Below are 27,265 nucleotides of genomic sequence, written 5' to 3'. Positions count from 1 at the left end.
GGGGTTGAAATGGGAGATGAATAAGTGGAACACAGAGAATTTGGGGGGCACTGAAATTACTCTATGATACTGTGTGGATACATGTCATTATACATTTGCCTAACCCCATAGAATGAACAACACCGGAGCTAACCCTAAATGTGAACTACAGACCTTGGGAGATAATGATATCTCAAAGAAAGTTCATTAATTTTAAAAAATGTTTCATTCGGGTGTGGGATGTTGATAATGGGGGAGGCTATTCTTGTGTGGGATAGGGGGTATGTGGGAAGTCTCTGTACCCTCCCCTCAATTTTGCTGTGAACCTAAAACTGCTCTAAAAAATAAAATCTTAAAAATAAAAGAATGTGGCATTGCTTGCATTTAATAAAAAAGACCATCATTCCTATTGCAGTTGAACTCTTCTTCCTACATCTACCACCAGTCAAGGAGGAGAAGGTGATTTGTCCAGGATATAGCACTGAGAATTATCACAAGTGAGCTAGTTCACCTTCAGTGTACAGCCTCAGTCACTGAAGTTTCCTTCCTTCAATAGCACATCTTACAAGTCAAGAATGTGAGGTCCAAAACCCCAGGACCAATCTCAGAAATAAAGAAAGCAGCAGGGAAAAGTAGACCCTGGGATTTGATTTCCTTCCTGTTTACCTCTAAGCATAATTTCCATGATAGAAGGTGTGGAAGCAAATAATAAAAGTGCAAGTGCCCGTCACTAGTGTTTATCCTGCAAAGTAGTCTGCGCTTTTGAGAGGCACCCTGCCCCATGGTCATCCTTTGATTTCTTCCCTTGGTGAAAATTTCCTGTTTCTCTTTGAGAAAGATTATTCAACCCTGTTTCCATTGTTCTTCCTCCCAGGCTGCTGTAGGAAACACGAGCGCACGCACACACCCCACACAAAATGATTTTTTAAAAATTTATTTTCACAGTCGTTCCTACCAGCTCTGAAATTCAGAACCCATATGACTGATGGCATATTCAGATGATCGGGTCCCAGGTCTGGAAAAGCAGCCTTTTCCCCATGTTTCCTTCCCAACCTAGGACATCCTCTGATTCTTCACTGCATCTTCGAAAGAAAATGTATTATTTGCTTGCCTGGAAGACTCTGCAATTCAACTGATTTGCATATATATATAAAGAAAACAGAAAACATAGCCTAGATACTGGTTTTGAGCGTCACCGCCCCACTGGCGGTTGTGAGCAAAGCCCTAGGGAAGAAACCAATTCCCAGCCTAGACTCTTCAGAGCCCAGGACCCGGGAGGCGCTGGCCAGACGGTGTTGTCTGGCTCCCCACCCACTGCCCCAGACTCAGGGCTTTGCCGTTGGTCCCCACCTCCTCAGTTCCGGAGTTTTTCTCCATCAAGCCACACAAAGTGGCTTCTCGGAAGCGTTAGCCGATTCTGCTGATCAGGAAGGGAGGAAAGGGATGAGGGGGGCGGGGGTGAGATAAGGGAAGGGCTCTTCTGGCTGCTGGACACACACACACACACACACACACACGCCCCACCCAATGAGTGGCCGTGGATGGCAGGTCGTGCAACCCCCTCCTGCGCCTTCTATTAGCGCATGGTGCAGAGGCTACAGCGTCGCCACCACCGCGCCCCTAGCTGGGTCTCCGCCCTGCGCCGCCTGCTGGAGTGGAGGGAGGGAGGGAGCAAGGGGTGGGGACCTGGGCGCGCCGGGAGGAGTGGAGGAGGCAAAGCCGCGCAGCTGCCCTCCGGGAGGCGGGGCTGCTACCTCCCCGGGCGCGCCCTGGCAGGAGGGGCGCAGTCTGCGTGCCGGCAGGCGGTCGCCAGCGCTCCAGCTGCGGCTGTGGGCTTTCCAATTCTGCCGGCTCGGCTGGGGCTGGGCTAGCTTGGGTGCCAGTGGCTGCTAGCGGCAGGCGTCCCCTGAGCAACAGGAGCCCAAAGAAAAAGAAGCAGCCCTGAGAGAGCGCCGGGGAAAGAGAGGCCCGCGCCCTCCCCTGGGGCCAGATTCTGCGGGTGCACTGGGTGGGGATGGTCAGCCAGCCTAGGTCGCAAGTAAGTGCCTTTTCTTTTGCTGATTCGGTGGGGAGGGGAGGAGAAGCCCCCGGTCTTTCGCCCGTGCTCGCCTCAACCGCCACACCCACCTGTGTCTGTTTTCACATCTCGGTTCTGGCACTCTGTATACGCCACCGGGAAAGAAGAGAGGGGAGAAGCTTGACCGGGTGGTTTCAGCAATGGGAGGAAGAAGAGCTGTGGGTTTGCTGCCAGGTTCTGAAACTGTGGAAAGGAAGGGTAGCAATGCCTGGTGGTTTACTGTCTTTTATTTCTGTTTACGCTAGCAGAGTTGTGAGATGGGCTTCAGTTCAAGGGGCAGCTCATATTTTTTACGAGCAAAAAGCATGTGCTGTATTTTCCATCTGCAAAACTGAGCGTGCAGAACCAGCGTAGCAGTTACTACCTGTGGGGACAGAAAAGAACCCCCGCACCCCTTAAGAGCTCACAAACACAAATAATTGACAGGACAGCTCTGCCCCTATTTCTCAGCGCAGTTTATTTATTTATTTTTTCGAATAAACACTTTACAGTGAAATTCAGAAAAGATGCAGAATCCTTTTAACTTTTTATCGAATTCAACTTCGGAAACTCATTTACTTTTGGGGGAAAAAATGGATATTTTCGTCCCTTATATTCAAGACAAAAATCAGAACAAGAAACTGGAAACATTAATGCCAGTGTTTGTGATTATAGTAAACATTTCACGCATTATTTTAGGTTTTTTTTTTTTTTTTTTCTTTAACTTGGAGCGTTCGTAGATTGTAACTACTCTGATGTTAAGAGCAATTTACATGAGAAACTTAGGGGAGTTTTTAAGAAGCTAGTGTCAGTAAGATAAAAGCCAAATGAAAGGAGGCTTTTAAGGAAGTGATAGCTTATCAGTACTGACAAGTTAGTGTTGGAAGGTTTAGTTCTTTTCAGAAACATATTTGTTATTATTTTCTATTTCTTCTTCCCTGTAGACAAGATAAAGATTTTCTTTCTCTTTCTTTCCTTGTAATTTAAATATATTTTTATGATTTTTGCTTTAACATCAATATAAACCTATTTTATATAAACTGCAAACCAAATCCAATTACTCACCTGTTCATTTTATTGAAAATTATTCAGATTTTTTCCACTATTTAAAAAAGTTTAAACTAGAATTTTTTTCTTGTAAGTTATGGTGAGATTTAAAAAAAAAATTATCGATGATTTGAAAGCTAGCTGATCCCAATGTAACAAATTTTCATGATTGTTAGACTAGCTCATCAACAACCAGATTTTAGACAGAATATGGTATTTGATGTAAAGAAGGATGTGCCCTCTATTTAGGCAACTGATAGTTTGGCTTAAGACAATTTTTTAAAAATTTTGTAGATGTTTAAAAGGAGGTTTCCTTAAGTAAACCACTGTGCAGTTGTGGGACACAGTGATGTATTTTTACAGTGACTGGATATATGATATGCCTTGATTCCTATGGTGCAGGGCTGGGCTCACAGAGTACCTGATGCTTCCACAGAAAAAAGATGAGTCAAGTCTGGCTCTCTGCCAAAAGCATCTTGGGCCTCCTGTTCCCTAGGGCCTGCACATAATAATGGGAGCCCTTCTGTGGTAATGCTTCTATGTTTTTGCTACCTGTTGCTGTGCTGAGTTTCAGCAGCTAAATAGATAAATAAACAAATAAATAAATAAATAAATTCAGAAGAGCAATCAGTAGGGTTCTATTTACTTTATTTATATAACCAACCCACTTTCTCTGTGGCAAGGAAAAAAGTAGAATTTTTCATTTTACATGAATAATAACTATTTTTTATGTAATTTCTATTCCTATTAGTTATGCAAAAGAGTATGAAGTGCTAGAAGGATTTGTATGGTACTTTTCTAAGACAAGTCATGATCTTGTAAAACAGCTTGAAGTTTATTAATGTAAATGGAACATTCTAGATGTCATAATGATAATAATTTATGACTTTCCCTAAAACCCTTTCTCAGATTCTTTCCTCCCATCTTAATTATCTGAATAAATGGCTTCACCATCCAAGTATTGAAATCACCTTTGATTGCTCTCTTCCTCATTACTCCATTTCAGCCCTTTCCAGACTATAAGTAGAACTATTAATCTTATCTCCCAAACTTATTTCTATTTCATCATACGTCTCAGATGCATCTCGTTCACCCTCTTTTCTGTATCTACACTGCCATCAAATTAGTTCAGGTCATCATCATAATTTACTTGGAACCCTGCCACAGCCTCCACATCAATCTCTCTACTTCTGTAATTTTCTTCCCTGCAATTCTTTCTCCGTACAAAACAATACCATCCTGTCTCCCCTAACAAACATTGGCTCACAACTGCATTTTTAAAAAGAAGAAGAAGAAGAGGAGAAGAAGAAGAAGAAGAAATAAACACGACAACACAGAGACCAGTTAGCAAAAACAATAAATGCCTTTTCTCAGCATCTGGTTTCCTCTCTGTTCTGACCCTTCTCTCCAACCTCACCAGAACCTATTCTCTTCTCATTAAGGTGCACCTGCCCAGGTGGTGGCTAAAACACATGAAACAATAGCACTCTTTAAGGCCTTTTCAAATGCTGTTCCCAATGCCTGGACTCTCCGCATGCTTCCTCCTTCTTAAACTTTAAATTTCAACTCGTGATTTTTTTGTTTTGGAAATATCATTTTTGATCATCTTGTCAAAAGTAGGTTGTCGCCTGTTGGTCTTGATGTTGGTACCTTATTTGTTTCTTTCATAATGCTTGTTACAACATGCAGGTATTTTGTGAATTTGCATGCCGAATACTCCAAGGGAACCCAGACTATGTCTTCATTGTTGACTTAGCTTCCAGAATAGTGCCTGGCATCAAGGAGTAGGGGGTTCGTAGATATTTATATAAATAATAAAGTACGAAAATATGGATTCTTCCAGAATAAAGCTTATTAACCCTGGAAACATGAATTTTGTGATTCTATTATTTTTTATTTGTCGAGCATTTAGTATGTTTACAGTATCATGGTATGATTTTGAGGAGGTAAAATATCCTGAGATGTATTCTCTCTTTTAGCAGTATAGGTGATAATGTACTTAAAGATAAGTAATGTGTAATTCATTCGTAGAAAGGCAGTGACCACAAATGTATTAAAATATATTTTAAGAAAAAATTGGATTGCAGAAACTAATATGATTTTAGTATGAGTGACTCCAAATCTAAAACGATAACCTTGTTAGGTTTAAATCTGTATCATCTAACAGAAATTTGAGGGCCACTCAATAGTCACTGACTATGAATTTAAAATATTCTTTTAAAATAAATATAGATGCTTATGTGATCTCAGGTGATAGAAATATAGTCAGATGAGGCTGAGGCCATAGGTTAGGTTTCCACATGGTCTATATTGATGTTTGCCCCAGGTACAAAAGGCACATTATCCAAAAATTTGAAGCATTCTCTAAGGAAGGTTCAGAGAGGCAATGTGGGCTTATCCATGAAGACCCATCACTGTTATTAGAGTGGGAGTAAGGACTGCAAACTTGATGCCCATAAATGATTGTGTCATATTTATACTAGAATTTTACCACACACACACACACACACACACACACTCTTTGTATGGTGATTTGCCTCACCCCTTTATTTTTCAAGACTATACCTAAAGATATTAAACAAACAGCTAGTTTTGCTACTAACATTTGGTTGAAAATTTAGCTTTCAGTTAGGTGACAAACTCTGATTAATGATTTTTTAATGTAACAAATGGCCAGTCACAGATTTGTGGTAAATAATTTGGTTACCACATTACATCTTGAAGGACTAAATTATTTCACTAATTGCTAGCAGGGATTTTTAAAAATTTGCTCTGAAGAGGACATATTGTGGATGTTGTATTGGAGGGCATCTGTGTACTAATTGAAGATGGTCCTTCATATTACACATCACAAATTAGCTAATTTATTCTTTGCAGAAGTATTATGACATCTTCCTTTACGACTATGTAGAGTTAGATTACCACTTGAGAGGCAAGTTCATACTAAAATAGATATTATAAAATTGTATAAAAATATTTTATATGAGGATTTATGAGACCATCCAGAGAATGTGGGTAGAATACTTTTGTGGAATATGAGATAACAATTTTGGTGTCCTGCCATTCTAAAAAATGAAATTTCTTCATTGAAGGTTTCACTTACTCTTTCCTCTCTGCATTGCTGGAAGGAAATGACTTTAGGCAAAAGAGAAAGCCATCAGCTCTTGGCAGCTAAAGGTAGAATGAAGTTTGGAGGAATGAAACCCTTCTGAGTGGTGAGGAAAAATGCCAGACCATGATAAAGTGGGAAAGGAAGAGGGGAATGCCTTGAACAGTGCCAGTATGCATAATCTGCCACAGACAAATTTGAATTGACATATGTAGAATTGAATTATTCTATATCTTTTTAGTCCTATAGAGAAAACCATTCCACATCTCTTTTTAAAATAACAACTTACTGTAAGCAAAAAATATGTTGTTATTGTTTCTTTAATACAGGAGATGAAATATCTTTAGATTTTTTAAAGTGATATACCATGAAGCCAAAAATGCCATATGTTATTGTCAAAACCTACCATTACTTTAATCGTAATTTCCTTGCTATTCATTTTATGATTTCCTTTTCTTGTGTCAAGTGTTGGAGAGACTGCTATTACTGATCATAAATTTCTTTAAAAAGTCTCCTTGGATTTTTTACAAAGCTTTCTGAATCATTTATCAAAATACAATAAAACTCTAATTGCACCTAGGATTGCCACTTGGAAATTTAGAAAGAGTGAGTACATTCACAATGTCATTAAGTTAGCATCCTGCCCTGCAATGAATGCCCTTTTTCTTCTTTTTGTCCTTCTTCTCTCTTACATCTCATCTTCCATATGTTTGATATGTATGCCAGTAACGCAAATGTTACTCCGCTTTTAGGTCAAACTATCAGTACAAATAATTGGAAAATTAGGCCTCTAAAGAAAGATAAATAAGATTAGATACATGCATTAAAATATAAGTATTAAAAACATTCCCATTAGATTTTTAATAAAAATGTTATGTGCTATATGCACATCTAGACTCCCTGTATTATCTGATTTTAAATTTTTTTATTTTTTATTTTTTATTTCTTTGAGACAGACTCTCGCTCTGTCACCCAGGCTGGAGTGCAGTGGCGGTATCTTGGCTCACTGCAAGCTCTGCCTCCCAGGTTCATGCCATTCTTCTGCATCAGCCTCCCGAGTAGCTGAGACTACAGGCGCCCGCCACCATGCCCGACTAATGCTTCTGTATTTTTAGTAGAGATGGGGTTTCACCGTGTTAGCCAGGATGATCTCAATCTTCTGACCTCGTGATCCACCCATCTCAGCCTCCCAAAGTGCTGGGATTACAGGCGTGAGTGAGCCACCGTGCTCAGCCCATTATCTGCTTTTTTTTTTTTTTTTTTTTTTTTTTTAAATGGGGGTAATTTCACTGGATGTAGTATCTGTCAACTTTTACTAGTTGCTCCTACGCTATATGTTTTTAAATCCAATGTAATTATTTTAAAAATATGTCATCTTCTTGAGAGTCTATACTTTAGAATTTGAAAAAAGTGAATGTAGATATTCAAATACATGCAGATGAGTAAAATAGGGAAAAATGAGAAAAATGTTACATGATAATAAAATATCATGCCAGGTGCAGCTGGTCACCCCTGCAATCCCATCATTTTGGAAGGCTGAGGCTGGAGGATTGCTTGAGCCAGGAGTTCTAGATCAGCCTGGGCAATAAAAGGAAACCCTGTTTCTACAAAAAAATTTAAAATTTTATTTCATATATTGATTTAAACTCTACTAAATGACTATTCTTTCAAGTCAATAGACAGTGTATCTTTTAGGGCTCAAAGTAAAGACAATTTGTTAAGTAAATTTTGAATAGGATGAATTGAATGCTTTATTGGTAAGTGATGCCTTTATCTGAGTGATTCCTTCTAGGTAAATATTATGGGACCAACCTTTATAAATGATCTTTTGATGGAACAAAATATTATAAAGTTGAAGTGATGAAATTGTTTCCCTCTTAACAAAATATGTATTCTTGTTACCCCATGCACAAACTTGGCTCATGGTAATTCAGGTAGGGAAAAGGGAAGTGGCCTACTCATGGATCAATTGGGAATAAGTTTCTTAAAATCTCGTGAGATCAGCTGACAGACTTTTAGGAATGAACACTTGTAGAACAGCTAGGCAGAGATGTGCCTTTCAAAATTTATTTTACATCTCTACTATATTGCAGACTGTAAAATATCTTTATCAAGTGTTAAAAGCACAGAGAAATAAATTTGAATTCAAATTAGTATAGTGAAAGAAAGTTTTTTTTTCTCCCAAATATTTCCTTTACTCAATATGTGGTCTTAGTCAAATATTAATTTCTTAAATATTGCTTTCCTGTAAATTAGTAGTAATTACTTCTAAGGGCTATTGTATATAATATACATATAGTATATTATATATTAGGAGATATATATGTGTATATATCCTAATTTCTTTTTTCCAAAACAATCACTTTAGTGTCTTACACATGATAAGTAGATATGAGTAGATGTTCAATAATGTTATCTAGACATTTAATATCTAGACTTAGAATATTATAATCAAAATGCATTTTTTTTTTTTTTTTTTTGAGACTAAGTTTCGCTCTTGTTGCCCAGGCTGGAATGCAATGGTATGATCTTGGCTCACTGCAACCTCCTCCTCCCAGGTTCTAGCAATTCTCCTGCCTCAGCCTCCCAAGTACCTGGGATTACAGGCATGTGCCACCACGCCCAGCTAATTTTGTATTTTTAGTAGAGATAGGATTTCACCATGTTGGTCAGGCTGGTCTTGAACTCCTGACCTCAGGTGATCTGCCTGCCTAGGCCTCCCAAAATGCTGAGAGATTACAGGTGTGAGCCACCATGCCCAGACTCTTTGTTGTTGTTGTTGTTGTTGTTTTTAATTAAGTTTCAAAGTACATGTACAGGATGTGCAGGTTTTTTTACAGAGGTAAAGGTGTGCCGGTTTTACTCTGTTGCCCAGGCTGCGGTGCAGTGGTGCAATCTTGGCTCACTGCAACCTCTGCCTCCCAGATTCAAGTGATTCTCCTGCCTCAGCCTCCCAAGTAGCTGGGATTACAGTCGTGCACCACCATGCCCGGCTAATTTTGTAATTTTAGTGGAAATGGGGTTTTACCATGTTGGCCAGGCTAGTCTCGAATTCTTGACTTCAGGTGATCCACCCACCTCGGCCTCCCAAAGTGTTGGGATTATAGGTGTGAGCCACTGTGCAAGGCCGGCAATTATGCGGTTATAAGGAAAAATACATATGGAAAAGTTTACATCTGGCTAATATTACTGATAACATTAATGTAACAGTCTTATGTATGGACATCTCCTTGTTGCTAAACTGAGCAGTTTGTTAAGGGATTTTCATATGCACCATTTAAATCCTCATGACCACCACTTGAGGTGAGAACACTAAGGCTCAGAAATTACCTAACCTTTCCAAAGACTCACGGTGGTTACCAAACTTGAATAACATACACATTTCTTTTATAGGAAAGAAATCTTACATATTCCAAGAATACGTTTGCACATACCCCACACAGATACACCTGGTGGTTACGTTACCAAGCATCCTATAAAATATGTTTAACCCTTAATGGAGCTAAAATAAAATTACATTTGCAATCAAACATACCAAATCATGTAATTACAGTTAATAGAAAACAACAACAAAAAAAGAAAGATGGAAGATTGTTTCAATTTTCATCTTGAATACCAATTCCTGAGGGGTACATTGTGTTAAGTCAAAATTGAGATTTTGGTGGAAGTTTGTAGATATTATGAAAAGAGTACCTATGCATTTAAAGTGTTTTTGAAGTTGTTTTGTAGGTTGAATGACTTCCCTTTCCTGGTCTAGAAGTATCATTGCACTACTCTGACTTGACTTTGCTATGATTCACATATTTTGTTTTAACATTTAAAAAAATTGAAATGGGAAAAAGGCCTTCCCCAAGGTAGAAAAGATTTGAAAAAAGAGGAATGGTGTAATTAAAAGGGAAATATGTATAAAATGTCTACGGTGGGCCAGGCGCAGTGGCTCACGCCCGTAATCCAACACTTTAGAAGGCTGAGGCAGGCGAATCACATGAGGTCAGGAGTTCGAGACCAGCCTGGCCAACATAGTGAAACCCCATCTCTACTAAAAAAATACATAAAAATTAGCCAGGCATGGTGGCCGGCGCCTGTAATCCCAGCTGCTCGGGAGGCTGAGGCAGGAGAATTGCCTAAGCCTGGAAGGTGGAGGTTGCAGTGAGTTGAGATCGAGCCACTGTACTCCTGCCTGGACAACAGAGCAAGACTCAGTCTCAAGAAAAAAAAAAAATGTCTAGGGTGAAGTTTATTCGGAAATGGAGAAGAAACAGGGAATGAAGCTACACATATGAGATCCTGGAGCTAGGTGATGGAGAAGTATGAAAAGCAAAGTGATCTTGTGCAGGATAAGACAATGGTGTTCATTGGAAGTATTTGTATATCCTGGAAAATAGAAATTTAGACATTCTATATTGGAGGAGTACAAATATTTAGAGCATCACAAACTGATACACACAAATGAAACCTAAATCACAGTACTTGTCACAAAGACTCAATTATCTATGTCAGTTAAATTGTCTAACATCAATAATTCAAGAAGTTGACTTTTAAAGGTTTTAAAACATTTTTGAAAACTTATTTTACATTGTATTTATAATAATTTTTGCATGCAATTTTAAAAATATCTACTATCCACTTAGATACTGTACTTTGGGATATAAAAACCATGGGAAATTTGGTCCTTGAGTTCTATGATATATCTCAATCTATTTTAGTTATTCGTGGATTGGTATCTTATCCTCTAGACTAAGTGGTTAAGGTTTCATCAACACTACAATGAGATAATCATCTCACACCTGTTAAGATGGCTATTATAAAAAATGAAAAGTGTTGTTGAGAATCTGAAGAAAATGAAACCTTTGTCCACTGTTGGTGGGAATGTATAATAGTGTAGCTGCTATGGAAAATAATATGGAAGTTCCTCAAAAAATTAAAAATAGAATTACCATACGATCCAGCAATTGAAATCAGGATCTCAAAGAGATATATGCACTTCTGTGTTCATTGCAGCATTATTCACAATAGCAAAAATATGAAAATAACCCAAATGATCAACAGATGAAAGAGTAGAGCAAATGTGGTCTGTATATAAAATAGAATATTATCTAGCCTTAAAAAAAGAAGGAAATCTTACTATTTGTGACAACATGCATGGACCTAGAAGAGACATGCTAAGTGAAATAAGGGACACAAAAACTTTTGGCAGTGACAGATATGCTTAAGAGGTAGAGTGGCAGATAAGAAAAAACAAAGTTAAAGCTGAAATTTCCAATTGATTTATCTTAGCCTAGTGATTAATCATTAGGTCTGGTCTAGTTGGCCTCCAAAATGTGTAGGTCAGGAGTTGGCATCCAAGTTGGTATTGGTGCCATTGAGGTTTGTAGGGAGGGAAGACCTGGCAGAGATCCCAAGGGCAGTGGTAAGTGGCTGCTGAGTCCCTCCAGGCCAGCTCCAAGAACTCGCAACCTCACTCTTCTCAGCATTCATACTTTTCCTGGAATTTAAAAGCAATTCCTTCTTTCCTTCCCTCTTTCTTTTTTCCCTCTCTTCCTTCTTCAAAAAGTTTTTATTGTAGACACCAGATACAATGAACAGCACATGGATATTTGACGCCAATTTTAAGAGATAATGAATAGATAAATATTCGCCACTATCCATCATTGTACCATACGATATGCTGTGAAAAACAATAAAACAGGACAGAGAATTGAGAGGAGGAGGTATTATTTAAAGTGGTTGGAAAAATTTTATACAGGGGTATTTGAGTAGAGACATGAAGTAAATGAGAAAGTAAGGGAGCTAGCTAAACAACTGAAGGATCATTCTAGTCACAAAAAAACAACAATTGCAAAAGCCCCAAGGCATATTTGATGTATTTAAGGAGAAGCAAGAAAGCCAGTGTGGTTGAAATACAGAGAGCAAGGTTGAAAGCAGAAGATGAGGGTTTTTCTTGATTTTGTAGGGATTGCTAACCTGTGTCTAGGGCTGGGTGATAAACCAATGCTAAAATTACCAGCAGGGGTACAGCTTTGAAAGGGGATGAGTGTGCTCTTTTTTTAACTGGACCTTTTTCTGGACATGGGTAACATATAATCATAAAAAGTGTTTGAGAAGTCTCTAATTTCTATACAAAAGTAATGTTTTTATCATTTTTTTGTGATTTAGATGTAAACATATATGTACATGCATTTATATGTATTTATGTATTGATTTACTATTTATGCATATGTAAATGTATTTGTATGTAAATATTCTATATTCTCTTCCTGTCTGTAATGAATTGGATTCTTGGAACCTCTTATTATTATTTGGGGCAGGGGGAAGGGCTAATAAGACAAAGATTACAATTGAGAGTAACTTTAAATGTTTACATTTTGGAAACTTAATGGGGGAGTACAGTAATATTTTGTATATTTTGATCAATTTTTAGGTTTATTATATGATTATTTCTCATGAAATAGTGGTACTGCATAGATATAAATGACTACTGCCTAGCAAAACAGATACCAATGAGACACCGCGTGTTGTCAGGGTTGACCCATTGCCAACTGCTGTGATTTTGTTCTCCTACTGACTCTTTCTGCCTTATGGATCTCAAAACATGCTAGTGAATTTAAAAATATATATTTTGGTAAAAAGCATATAACAAAATTTACCATTTTAACCATTTCAAATGTACAGTTCAGAGGCATTAAGCACATTCATGTTGTACACGATCACCACCATCCATCTTCAGAACATTTTCATCATTCCAAACAAAAACTTGGTAACTATTAAACAATGACTCCCCACTCCTCTCTTTCCCTGTTACCCGGTAACCACTATTCTACTTTCTCTTTGAATGTGACTATTCTAGGTACCTCATATAAGTGGAACCCTACATCATTTGTCTTTTCATGTCTGGTTTATTTCACTTAGCATAACATTTTCAAGGTTCATCCAGGTCATAGCATATATCAGAATTTTATTCATTTTTAAGGCTGTATAGTATTTTATTGTGCATGTGTACCACATTTTGTTTATCTGTTCATCTGTTGGTAGACATTTGGGTTGTTTTCACTTTTTGGCTACTGTGATTAATGCTGCTATGAACACTGGTGTACAGATAACTATGTGAGTCCCTTCTATTAATTATTTAGGATGCATACCCTAAAGTAGAATTGCTGGATCATGTGATAATTCTGTTTAATTTTTTGAAGAACCACCACAGTGTTTTCTGCAGCAGCTGCACTATTTTATATTCCTATCAGCAATGCAGAAGGGTTACAATTTCTCCACACCCTTATCAATGTTTCTTTTCCTTTTTTTATTTTTTTAACAATAGCCATCCGACCAAGTGTTAAGTGATATTTTATTGTGGTTTTGATTGGCGTTTCCCAAATGATTGGTGATGTTGAGCATCCCTTATCAGATATATGATTTGCAATTAATTTCTCCTATTATATGGATTGCCTTTTCATTTTCTGGTAGTGTTCTTTGATGCACAACAGTTTTAATTTTCACAAAATCCAGTTCAGCTCTTTTTTTTCTTTTGTTGACTGTGCTTTTGGTTCCACGTCCATGTGCCAAACCTAATGTCTCGAAGACTTTTCCCTATGATATCTTCTTAGAATTTTACACTTCTAACTCTGATGTTTAGGTCTGTGATTCATTGGTGATTTTTAAGAAATTACTATATAATCCATAGATTCTAAGAGAGTTTCCAGCTTTCCCATGCCCATTGTCCCCAGAGATCTGGTTTTTAGTCTAAATGTGCCTTACTCTGAACGTGTGCCCTCCTTTTCAAGAACTCCCATTTCACTTTGTTTTGTTCTGTTTTTTCTTTTATACTAGTATTAAAATTTTTGAGTTGTTGTATAAATATACTAGCAATTTAGGAGAATTCCTGATGGGAAAGAATATCCTTGCCTAGCTAGTTAATGAATTTGGGGACCCTTCATTTTCTAATCCTAGATATGGTTACGTCAAACAAGGATTCATTGTGATGTAGTTGGAATCCACACAGACCCTTTTAGAGTGCTTTGCACAGAGAAGGTGCTTAATACTTGAGTAAACAAATTGAGTAAATGAGTGAAAAAGAAAAGCTATCTTGTGTTCTCAATGGTCAAGTAGATCAATGATTCCTACCATTTAGAATCTTAGATTTATTTTAATAAAGCAAGTTCAAAAATCTCTCTTCTTTCCATTAATTTTTAGTAAAGTCACTTATTTTCCACTCAGTTTTGTTAAAGTGTTTTCAGAAGAGTTTGTTGCTGAAACCTGAAGTTTTAAGGTTAGTGTTTATACCACAGATATTTCTTGTTTTTAGACAATCCTTGTGAAGGTTAAGTTCCCTAGGCAATACCTTTTCCCATTGGGGAGTTACAAGCAAATTAAAAATGGTGACTATTTATAGAAACTCAAGGTCACTAAGTAAATTTTGCATTTTCATGAAAATATGACATCTGGACATTTTAAAAAATGAACAGGTCAATTCATTAATGGGAATAATAAAAAGAAGTCTGTAAATAAAAGTTAAGCACCTTTCTCATTGAATTGTTGTGAACCGTGTTTGCCTAAGCACTTGCTTTATCTCAGAATCCAAGCCTCCTAGTCAAAGTTATATTCCTAGTAAATTTAATAATTTTAAAATAGTAATTTAATAATTTTAATTCCTTCTGGAATATAAATTTGATCAGGAGTCTTGGATTCTCAGATAAAGCAAATGTTTAGGCAAAGCACTTCCTTCTGGAATATAAATTTCAGGAAGGATAGGAATTATTTTCTTCCTATTCACTTGTTATTCCGTGATCGCTATCCAATTTGGAATATTCTTCATGACTCCAATTCTGTTTATATCTGTGAGGTTCTGAAAATTCTGCCCCCAAATGGCAGAAAGTAAGAAATACTATACATTTAATTCACCCTTAAAAAACTAGCTATAGCCTTTATATTTGAATATACTTTAAACAACAACAACAGAAAGAGAATGCATTTTAAACAATATCACGAGTTTCATCATATTCCCAGATTATAGTGAGGGTTACTAGATACCTTGCCATAATCATAGCCTTTAGTTCCAAGAGAGAGCAGAGAAATAAGAAACACAGGAAGTCGTATCTATGAACATGTTAGTTTGCAAAAGGTTTGTTTGTAAACTCATGTTATTTATAACATAGTACTTTACCATCTCCAGATGAATTTCCACTAAATAAACTGTTCCTTTAGACTCCTAAAACCAGATTTCCCCTTCCTTTGCTGTATAGATCATTAAAGAATGTCTTCATCAAAGATCTTATGAGTAGATGTCACTAGTTTTGACAATGTCCACAAATGTTCCAAAGAGTACTTTGGCATGCATGCTTCTTAGCTCACTTATTTTGATGTTGAGGTAAAGGGCTTTTAACAATTCCTGCCCCATCAGGAATATTTCATTAGCAGTTGTTACTGTGCTTGAATTTTGCCTTCTCGAATGATTACCTAGTCTTTTCTCACTTTGGCATTAAGTTCTGGAGCATCTGTTGCTAATGAAAAATCCTCTGACCCATGCTAGAGCATTTTCTTTAAAAAAAAAAAAAAAAGTTTCTTGTATCTTGCTGGCTAGTGCCTAAGCTCATTATTTTACACTTTTGCATAATTCTGCTCGGTCCTAGGGGGTCATCATTACTGTCAATGGTTAATCTTTTATGCACTTGCCACATTTATTATTTTCTTACTTTTGATTATTTTATTATTTTTCTTTGGTTCCCGTCATAGTCCAGTGTTTTTATTATTAAATCTTTCAACATCCTCGGTGTGTTCAGTATATTCACATTTATCAAACCTGATGGATTTAAAAATTTACATCACCTTAAAAGCAAAGCCCACATCCTGTGGGCACTGAACAGACTAATGAACTTTGTATTGGCAGGACTAAGATGGCTGTATGGGACATATATTGCCATCTGTTGGTAGAAAGTAGTGTAGTCTTGGTTTTGCTGTAAGCACACATTTTAGTCTTTAAAATATTCTGAGTTGAAAGCTTCTTAAGAAGAAAAGGTTTTGTATATGCAATACAAAAGCTTTTCTATTACAAAGTAAGCAAATATATTCTCGTTCCTAAGAACATTAGCTTTAGGTATACAAAATCAACTTATAAGAAAATTGCTAAAATCACTAGAAATAACAGTTACAATGTATTATGCACTTAAAGTGTACCAGGAAATATGCTAAGTGATTAAAATTTAGTTTGTAACTTTTTCCACTAAAATGACCTTATAGAATTATCATTTTCAGCTCTGTTTTGCTATGTAAGATCTGAGTTTTAGTGAAGTTAATTAAATTCCCCAAGGACATAAGCTAGTAAGCAGTTGAGATGGGATGTGAACCTATGTCTCTCTCACTCTGGATTCATGAATTTAACAACTGTGTTATGCTGTCTTACTATTTTAACTGCAGATCTGTATTTTAAAGCCATAAACATGTTTGACAAGATAAAACATAGGTAGCAAATATACTCCACATAAGATTTTCATAAGGTTTTATGCTTATTGGCCAACTCATGGCCTATTATTTAAAAATTGCAGCCTTATAGGGAAGAAGGATAATAATCTTGCTGTTATTTATTTAGCCTAGGCACTGTGGTAGGCACTTTACGAAAACTATTTCTATTCTACATGATAACCTTATAAGACAGATATACTTCTCCCTTTCATTTGTGGGGAATTTGCATAATGCTGCAGAGTTAATTTATGGAATAAACAGGAAATTCAAACCTAAGTCTGCCTGGCACCGAAGTTATTACTATGCACTCTCTCCTAAATCATGTTGATGTTTTGAGGGAAGTGGATACATGTATAATAATATTGGAAATACATTTTCTCTCTAATTATTTAAATAAGGGTGTAGAACCTGTTCTGCAGCCATACTTTAGTGACTCCAAAGGTCATCTAAGTCTGTGATAATTTTGTGCTCTCAGTAAAGGCTTAACTAACAGAGAGATGGGATTTAATGTGAACTAAGAAGCATTTTCTGTCTTCCTTTATATATGCTGTATATATAAGACTTCATGAGTTTTTTATTAAAACATTCAGATATGCCAGCAAATATTGACAATAATCTTAATTTTTTCCAGGGTAATACACTTCTTAACATTATAAACTTTCATTTCTTATAAACTTGACGTATACTATATTTTAAAAGGCTGTACATAAGACTAAATTTCTATCTTAATAATAAAATAATAAATAATATATAATATAAATGATTATTACAGGGTATTATGAAATACCCAAATCACAATATTTTAATAATCATAGAATCTAGAAATAAGTCCCTATCAGTTGTCTGAATATAAAATTATCACATATACAGCTTAATTTGTTTTGCATACCAATTGTTCAAATACTATAAAATACCATAAAATTGAATTATTTTAGGACACGAAATATTGAACTACTCTTGTTAAAGTTATTGAACTGGTTTGCCGTCTACCAAATTAAGCATTTCTAAAAAATAATCATTATTTTAAGAATTTGTTTACATGATTAACATAATGTTACTTATGAAGGATGCAATGGTAAGATTTCAACGATCAGACAAGTATTTAATGAAAAGTATTTGATTTCGTACATATTGATACACTTAACATTAGAGACACTAAAATGAGTAGCCAGCCTGTCTGTTTTTCTTGTGATATTATACTTGGCATACTTTTTTTTTTAATAATCTAAAGAAGAGGTATTAACAAAGGAGTCAGAGTGCTTACAGTTGGCCATTCCTTTTAAGTTAATTAATAAAGATATTGCAATCCCAATGAAAATAAAAATAGAAATTTTTCCTATTTGGAATTAGATAATCTGAGCCTAGTTGGGAAATTGTATACACATAAAAGAGTAATATCTAATAGCACCAACCCTAATGTGTAATGTTATTTATACAAATACAGTAATTAAAATAGTATGGTGACCTAAATAGACAATTCATTGGAAGAAAATATGATATCCAGAAATAGGCATAATTATATATGATAATTATAAAGGTAGCATCTTAAATAGGTTGAAAGAAATATTATTTAATAGGTGTCATTGGGACACCTGGGTAGTCATGTGGATAAAGATAAATTCAGATTACTACTTTGCCACCTAACCCAAGATACATTTTAGTGGAATCAAATATTTAAAATAACATACAAACCACAAAACTGCTAGAAGAAAACATGTGAGGGTTTTGTTTTCATTTTTCTTTTCACCTGAGATGGATAATATATCGACGTCATTACAAGGTTTGAGAGAGGAATATCTCACACTTGCATGTGAAAACCCAGTCATCACACTTATGAACTACAAAGGATCCAATAATTCTTTCAAAATCTTGAAGTAGAAATTCTTTTCTAAGATAATATAAAACACAAGAGCCACTGTAGAAAGGATTGGTGAATTGAATTTAATTAAAATGTAGATGCTTTTAAAAGGCAAAAACTACCATAAACCAAAAGAAACAAAACAGCAAACTTATAAAAATATTTGTATTATATACCATAGGAAAAAAAGTTAATTTTATTATTTTGTTAAGAGATCCTAAATTAATAAAACACTGATAGTCTATTTAAAAAGTGGACAAGACTACATACAGAAAGAGCACAGAAAAAAAAGCACAAATGGCATGTGAGGATATGAAAAGATCCCTGACCTCACTCACAAAAGAAGATGCAAACTAAAATGATAAGAATTAAGAAGTTTTCGGCCGGGTGTGGTGGCTCATGTTTGTGATCCCAGCACTTTGGGAAGCTGAGGCATGCGGATCACCTGAGGTCGGGAGTTTCAGACTAGCCTGGCCAACATAGTGAAAACCTGTTTCTACTAAAGGTACAAAAATTAGCCAGGTGTGGTGTCAGGCACGTGTAATCCCAGCTACTCAGGAGACTGAGGCAGGAGAATTGCTTGAACTCGGGAGGCAGATGTTGCAGTGACCTGAGATCATGCCAAGGCATTCCAGCCTGGGCAATGAGAGAGTGACTCCGTCTCCAAAAAAAAAAAAAAGGTTTCATTCCCCACTTATTAGGATCACAAAGATGAAAAAGAAGATTATGAAATACTTTATTGAAGGTATGTGCAAACAATCCCTAACACATTGTTTGGGGAGAGCATGGATTGGTAGGTCTTTATGAAGGTGTTACCGATATACCAATAACCTCCTTGGTAGCTTCAAAAGATGGCCTCTTTCCCTGTTTGGTATTGGAGACCCAATACAAGAAATGGGAAAAGTGAGCATTAAGCAATGCAAGCTTTATTCGATGGCCAAAGAATGGAGAAGTGCAAGTGTGGCTCACAAGTCAACTTCTTCACTAGTGAGGAGTGAGGAAATTGAAATAGAAAGTATCTCTAATGAAGAAGTTGGTCATTAAAAGTGAAGGGAGGAATGTTCTGTCTTTTCCAGAAATAGGTGGTGAACTTCTTGGAACCAGAGTGCCGCCTTCCTTTTTGTCCTTTTATGGCTTCTTCTGGTCATTGTCATGGTGATTATCAACTGTCATGGCACTGATGAGGGTGTCATTTAGCATGAAAATGAGATTATAATGATGCCTGAGGTCTTCTTGAAGTCCTTTAGTCAGCTATCTTGGTTCTAACCAATCTCAGCTGGTCTGTTTACAAATGGAACATTTTACCTGTTTCTCAAAGATAAGCAGAGTTAGGGCAGGGTAGAAATTCAGCTATGGCCTTGTAGGCATTACACTAGCTAACAAAAGAGAATTTGGCAATATTTTATTATGGCAAATTAAAAATGCATATACAATTATGACTCAGCAATTTCACTCTGAAGCATTTGTCTTACAAATAAAATACCTTACTGTGAAACTATTCATGAGAATGTCCTCACTTACAAGTGAGAGCTAAATGATGGGAACATGTGGACACATAGATGGGAACAACACACACTGGGGCCCATTGGAGGGTGGAGGGTGGCAGGAAGGAGGGGATCAGGAAAAATAACTAATGGGTACTTGGCTTAATACCTGGGTGATGAAGTAACCTGTATAACAAAACCCTGTAACACAAGTTTACCTATGTAACAAACCTGCGCATGTACCCCTGAACTTAAAAGTTACAAAAAGAAAAGAACTCACAAAAGAGTAGTTTAAAAAAAAGAAAAACTAATCATGAGAAGATAATTATTGTAGCTTTGGGGAACAACCTAAGTGTTCTACAGTGTGGGAATGACTAAATAATTTGGGTACAGCTATAAAATAGGACTTTATGAAGCTGCTATAAGAAAATGTCGCTTTATACATACTGATAGGGAAAGATTTCCAAGTCTGATTTTTAAGTGACGAAGGAAGGTATGAAACAATGTTTATATAGGGTATTATTTGCATGAAAAGAAAAATGAGTAGATGTATACATGCTGATAAAACCACAAGGATGGATACACAAGGGATTGTTACCGTGGTCCACAGGGCAGGAATTCGGATGGCTGGGAAACGTTGGAGAGTGAGAGAATTACTTTTCATTATACATACTTTTGAGTTTTGTGGCTAAATTTATTCTTCAAAAATAAATATAAGAATGCTATTAGGGGAAAAAATGGGAGTCATAAACCTGCAATTTAGACCTAACTTTTCAACTTAAAAATGTTCTGTTTCTGGAGTTACTAACTGCTCTGATGCTTGGGATGATAATCAAATAATAGTTCCTCTAAAGTATGTCTGGAATGAACTTGGATGAATGAATGAATGTTTTTTGCAAACCATTGTGTGTGTAAAAATGTACAGTATTCATATAAGGTTTATTTAGAATAGAGTTATCTGCATTAAAGAAATTTCGTTATACAAAAAATCTAAGTACAAAAAAATGTTATGCAGTAGCTCTGAGGAGGTGGGTGACCCAAACACTGAGAAAAGAGAAGAGGCAGAGGCTAAGCGGGATAGTTCAATTTGAGGTAAAGAAGCAGCCTCAACCAGCCTCAGACAAGACTCCAGGGACTTTGTGAAAAACCTCATTTTGGCCGGGTGCAGTGGCTCACGCCTGTAATCCCAGCCCTTTTGGAGGCAAAGGCGGGCAGATCACAAGGTCAAGAGATTAAGACCATCCTGGCCAACATGGTGAAACCTTGTCTCTACTAAAAATACAAAAATTAGCTGGGCGTGGTGGCGCACACCTATAGTCCCAGCTACTTGGGAGGCTGAGGCAAGAGAATCGCTTGAACCCAGGAGGCAGAAGTTACAGTGAGTCGAGATCATGCCACTGCACTCCAGCCTGGTGATAGAGTGAGACTCTGTCAAAAAAAAAAAAAAAAATCTCGTTTCTAGGCCTATGTTTCTCAGAAATATGTCATGAAAATAAAACTCTGCCCTCCCAAGAGGAAAACATATATATGCACAAAAAGGTAAATATTTTTAATGTTAAAGTAAATGCATAATTCCTTTAAAGAGTAATTTTATATTTCTATTCATTTTTGAAAACCAGTTTCAGTAAAGACAAAATTAAAAGATGACAAACTGGCAGAAGAAAAAAAAAGAAATTTTTGTGAAAAGGTATCAATATCCTTAACACACACACACAAACCCTTAGCAAAGAAGAAAATGATGAATATTTCAATAGAAAAAAAGATCAAGAGACTAAAGAGACTGACCAAAGAAGAACTAGAAATGTTTCATGGAATTCACATTTTAGATAAAAACGTTTTCAATATCAAATTATGAAGTATTTGTTTTGAATGACTATACTTAACATTGTGGAAAAATACATGCTTACATGTTGCTAAAGAGGATATACATTTTTATAGCCTTTCTGGAAAACATTTTGTCAGTATGTATATATACATACATATATATACACACACATACATATATATACACACACATACATATATATATATATATGAAGACAGGTTGGGTGTGGTGGCTCAAGGATAGTTTGAGGCCAGGAGTTTTTCGAGGCCAGTCCAACATAGCAAGATCCCTGTCTCTGCTAAAAAAATAATTAAATAAATTAGGGCCGATACCATGGTTCAATGGTTCACGCCTATAATCCCAGCACTTTGAGAGGTCAAGGTGGGCAGATTACTTGAGGTTAGGAGTTTGAGGCCATCCTGGCCCACATGGTGGAACCCTGTCTCTACTAAAAATACAAAAATTACCTGAGTGTGGTGGCGTGCACCTGTAGTCCCAGCTACTCAGGAGGCTGAAGCAGGAGAATCCCTTGAACCCAAGAGGCAGAGGTTGCAGTGATGGAGTGAGCCGAGATCATACTACTGCACTCCAGCCTGGGTGACAGAGAGAGACTCCATTAAAAAAAAAAAACAAAAAACAAACAAACAAAAAACAGACATAGTGGTGCACACCTGTAGTCCTAGCTACTTGGGAGGCTGAGGTGGGAAGAACACTTGAGCTCACGCGTTTGGAGGTTGCAGTGAGCTATGATTGCACCACAGCCTGGGTGACAGTAGGAGACCTCGTCTCTTAAAAAAAAAAAAATCAGTAATTTTCTTGGAATAGGTTAATTTTATTTTATTTTTCTATGCTTTTCAGTGTTTTCCAAATTTTCTCCCAATGCAAATTTGCTGTATTTATATTCAACCATATTAATAACCCCGAATTAGTCATATGTGCAGCTTCTGCAAATAAATGTGTCTTGGATTTAATGGAAATGAAATCTTCTCAGTATACCTTCTCCCTGTTATTTGCATACAAGCTCTAAACTGCATAAACTATTTTCATAGCAAAAATTAAGTTAGGATTAATCAACCATCTAGGATTGTATCTGTGCCTAGGTTTCTAAAACAATTAAATAATTGATCACTTTGTTGGATGTTCAAAGATTTGGCAATTTGTCCTTAATCAAATATATGTTTCAAATAAAATACAATTTTAAGGTGCTTAAGTACTGGTGAACATGTCAAAATGTGCCTAATGTATTTTTAAGTTCTGCTGTGAACTTAAAAACTTTGGGATTTGTGTAATCTCAAATTAGAGAACTTTAAAGTTTAGTTGGTGTCCACTGTATTGTCCCCCTTTTCATCTATCTGACCAAACTTTTAACCTTCCTGTTTATGGCTGGGGCGGGGGGAGGGGGGAAGCTACTTTAATTAAACCTAAGCAGATAGTGTTGTTTTTAAATTCTATTTCGATGCCACTAAAATGGGGAAACAGGTTGTAATAGCAGAATCTTTATATTTTTTGCACATTATCAGCCTCCATAAAAGGATGGAAATTGCTTTGTTTTTCAATGTTTCAGTTTTTTAAATGAGGAGAAAAAGAGCAATTGATAGTGCCATAAATTTAAGATAGCATTTCTGATGTAAAATCAATGATAGTTATGGATTATTGTAAATATTTGAAGAATGCTCTTGGAACACTGAAAAATCTTAGATAACTTTGTTAAATAATAATTAAAATTGTCTTATAAATCAGTGTGACATCTATGTTATTTTAAAGGCAAGATAATTAGATAGTGTGCTTCTTCAAGTGCTTGGGTTAGGAGAAGTATTTCACCATCTTCATTCATCAAGCATTTAACGATTTTATATGATGTGTCAGATATCATGCTATACCTTGGTGATAATAGATGCCTAAGACAAATTTCCTGTCTATGAACCTTGGAATCTAGTTGAATGAGACAGGGGTGATGAAAGAAATGAAGCACTGTAGAAGTAGGATAAAAATCTCCATTAGGGGACTGCTGGCAGCTCAAAGCAGACTGGAGATATGGGAGAAAGAGAAACTGATGAAGAGTTGAATTTATATTTGAGGGAAGGAAGGAGGCGAAGTCAGATCTTTTCATACAAGAGTTATTGAGCCAAATATGACAAAGCAAGTAATCAGGTGATCAGGATAGTTGAAACTGTTCAGACAGAGGGAACATTATGAGGATGCAGAAATCATCTAGCTGACCTTTGGGGAAATTAAATGAGAATAATGTAGCTGGAATGTAGACTGCAAATAGGGGAACAGAAGAGACTGTCAGCAGTAGGTTAGGAAAACCTTCTATGCCAGACCAACGACATGGCAGGTTATTCGGTACATAGTGGTGAGCTGTAGATGATTTTTTTTTTTTTTTTTTTTTTTTTTTTTTTTTTAGTCACGGGAAGATTATCAAATTTCCTATTGCAGAGAAAGGGTCTCTTGTTCACTGAATGAATATTACATAATTTATTCAAACTTCCTTGGTGTTTTGCAACTAAATGTTTTAAGGTATTTTTTATAGTACAGCTCTTTCTTTTTTTCTCTTTTCTTTTCTTTTTTATTTTTTTGAGACAGGGACTCACTTTTTTGTATTTTTGTAGGGAAGGGGTTTCATCATGTGAGTCAGGCTGGACTTGAACTCTTGACCTCAAGTGATCTGCCCACTTCAGCCTCCCAAATTACTGGGATTACATACATGAGCCACCACGCGCAGCCAGCACAGCTCTTTTTTCAAAAGAAATTTGTGATGCTTTAATAAGAAAGAAAGAAAAAACAGACACAATGGAAAGATATCAATCTTGGAAATTTTAAATCTTGGTTTAGAGAAAACAGTTTATTATTTGAACAACTTCGAACACTCCTAAGTTAAAAAGAACTAACATGGTACATCTCACTTGCACAAAAATGACACCAATTATCAATTGTTGGTGGCAACAGAATGGAGCAGCACAGAAATCTGGAGACCCATTTTCAGTTGAATGCTCATAGTTATAAAATAGGCTCTGATTTGGAATTCCTTTTCTTACTTTGCAGTTTAATTAACGAGGAATTCTCAATATCTTCTTATGCTATGTGAGGGGAAGTATCTTGATCAGTATATAGAAGAATATCCTACAATGTTACTGTAACTAAGAAAAAACCCACTGGAGAAAACATTTTTTTAATTTTTTTTTTATTATTATACTTTAAGTTCTAGGGTACATGTGCACAACGTGCAGGTTTGTTACATATTTATACATGTGTCATGTTGGTGTGCTGTACTCATTAACTCTTATTTACATTAGGTATATCTCCTAATGCCATCCCTCCCTGCTGTCCCCTCCCCACAATAGGCCCTGGTGTGTGATGTTCACTTTCCTGTGTCCAAGTGTTCTCATTGTTCAGTTCCCACCTATGAGTGAGAACATACAGTTTGGTTTTCTGTTCTTGCGATAGTTTGCTGAGAAGGATGGTTTCCAGCTGCATCCATGTCCCTACAAAGGACACGAACTCATCCTTTTTTATGGCTGCATAGTATTCCATGGTGTATATGTGCTGCATTGTCTTAATCCAGTCTGTCACTGATGGACATTTGGGTTGATTCCAAGTCTTTGCTATTGTGAATAGTGCCACAATAAACATGCGTGTGCATGCGTCTTTATAGCAGCATGACTTATAATCCTTTGGGTATATCCCTAGTAATGGGATGGCTGGGTCAAATGGTATTTCTAGTTCCAGATCCTCGAGGAATCGCCACACTGTCTTGCCCAATGGTTGAACTAGTTTACAGTCCCACCAACAGTGTAAAAATGTTCCTATTTCTCCACATCCTCTCTAGCACCTGTTGTTTCCTGATTTTTTAATGATTGCCATTCTAACTGGTGTGAGATGCTATCTCATTGTGGTTTTGATTTGCAGTTCTCTGATGGCCAGTGATGATGAGCATTTTTTCATGTGTCTGTTGGCTGTATGAATGTCTTCTTTTGAGAACTGTCTGTTCATATCCTTTGCCCACTTTTTGATGGGGTTGTTTGTTTTTTTCTTGTAAATTTGATTGAGTTCTTTATAGGTTCTGGATATTAGCCCTTTGACAGATGAGTAGATTGCAAAAATTTTCTCCCATTCTGTAGGTTGCCTGTTCACTCTGATGGTAGTTTCTTTTGCTGTGAAGAAGCTCTTTAGTTTAATTAGATCCCATTTGTCAATTTTGGCTTTTGTTGCCGTTGCTTTTGGTGTTTTAGACATGAAGTCCTTGCCCATGCCTATGTCCTGAATGGTATTACCTAGGTTTTCTTCTAGGGTTTTTATGGTAGTAGGTCTAACATTTAAGTCTCTAATCCATCTTGAATTAATTTTTGTATAAGGAGTAGGGAAAGGATCCAGTTTCAGCTTTCTACTGGCTAGCCAATTTTCCCAGCACCATTTATTAAATAGGGAATCATTTCCCCATTTCTTGTTTTTGTCAGATGTTTTTACCAAAGATCAGATGGCTGTAGATGTGTGGTATTATTTCTGAGGGCTCTGTTCTGTTCCATTGGTCTATATCATGTTTTGGTACCAGTACCATGCTGTTTTGGTTACTGTAGCCTTGTCGTATAGTTTGAAGTCAGGTAGCGTGATGCCTCCAGCTTTGTTCTTTTGACTTAGGATTGTCTTGGCAATGTGGGCTCTTTTTTGGTTCCATATGAACTTTAAAGCAGTTTTTTCAATTCTGTGAAGAAAGTCATTGGTAGCTTAATGGGGATGGCATTGAATCCATAAATTACCTTGGGCAGTATGGCCATTTTCAAAATATTGATTCTTCCTATCCATGAGTATGGTATGTTCTTCCATTTGTTTGTGTCGTCTTTTATTTCACTGAGCAGTGGTTTGTAGTTCTCCTTGAAGAGGTCCTTTACATCCCTTGTAAGTTGGATTCCTAGGTATTTTATTCTCTTTGAAGCAATTGTGAATGGAGGTTCAGTCATGATTTGGCTCTCTGTTTGTCTGTTACTGATGCATAAGAATGCATGTGATTTTTGCCCATTGATTTTGTATCCTGAGACTTTGCTGAAGTTGCTTATCAGCTTAAGGAGATTTGGGGCTGAGATGATGGGGTTTTCTAACTATACAATCATGTCATCTGCAAACAGGAACAATTTGACTTCTTCTTTTCCAAACTGAATACCCTTTATTTCTTTCTCTTGCCTGATTGCCCTAGCCAGAACTTCCAACACTATGTTGAATAGGAGTGGTGAGAGAGGGCATCCCTGTCTTGTGCCAGTTTTCAAATGGAATGCTTCCAGTTTTTGTGCATTCAGTATGATATTGGCTGTGGGTTTGTCATAAATAGCTCTTATTATTTTGAGATACGTTCCATCAATACGGAATTTATTGAGCGTTTTTAGCATGAAGGGCTGTTGAATTTTGTCAAAGACCTTTTCTGCATCTATTGAGATAATCATGTGGTTTTTCTCTTTGGTTC

General features: G+C 36.6%; 1 protein-coding gene and 1 non-coding gene across 2 annotated transcripts in view; one reads left to right on the top strand and one right to left on the bottom strand.

The window, feature by feature from the left end:
- Positions 1-1,728: 1,728 nt before the first annotated feature.
- SCN9A (sodium voltage-gated channel alpha subunit 9) overlaps positions 1,729-27,265 on the top strand; it is a 191,383-nt gene continuing 165,846 nt past the window's right edge. The window contains exon 1 of the mRNA XM_007965235.3: positions 1,729-2,017. The gene's annotated coding sequence lies outside the window, so the exon portion shown is untranslated. The remainder of the gene's footprint in view (positions 2,018-27,265) is intronic.
- LOC119625561 (small nucleolar RNA U13) lies at positions 18,390-18,492 on the bottom strand. The gene has a single exon (XR_005241751.2). It is a non-coding gene; the product is annotated as a small nucleolar RNA U13 (small nucleolar RNA).

Source organism: Chlorocebus sabaeus, chromosome 10, assembly GCF_047675955.1.
Source record: "Chlorocebus sabaeus isolate Y175 chromosome 10, mChlSab1.0.hap1, whole genome shotgun sequence".
Taxonomy (NCBI): Eukaryota; Metazoa; Chordata; class Mammalia; order Primates; family Cercopithecidae; genus Chlorocebus; species Chlorocebus sabaeus.
The sequence above is the reverse complement of the archived record's forward strand: the minus strand, read 5'-3'. Positions and strand labels throughout refer to the sequence as shown.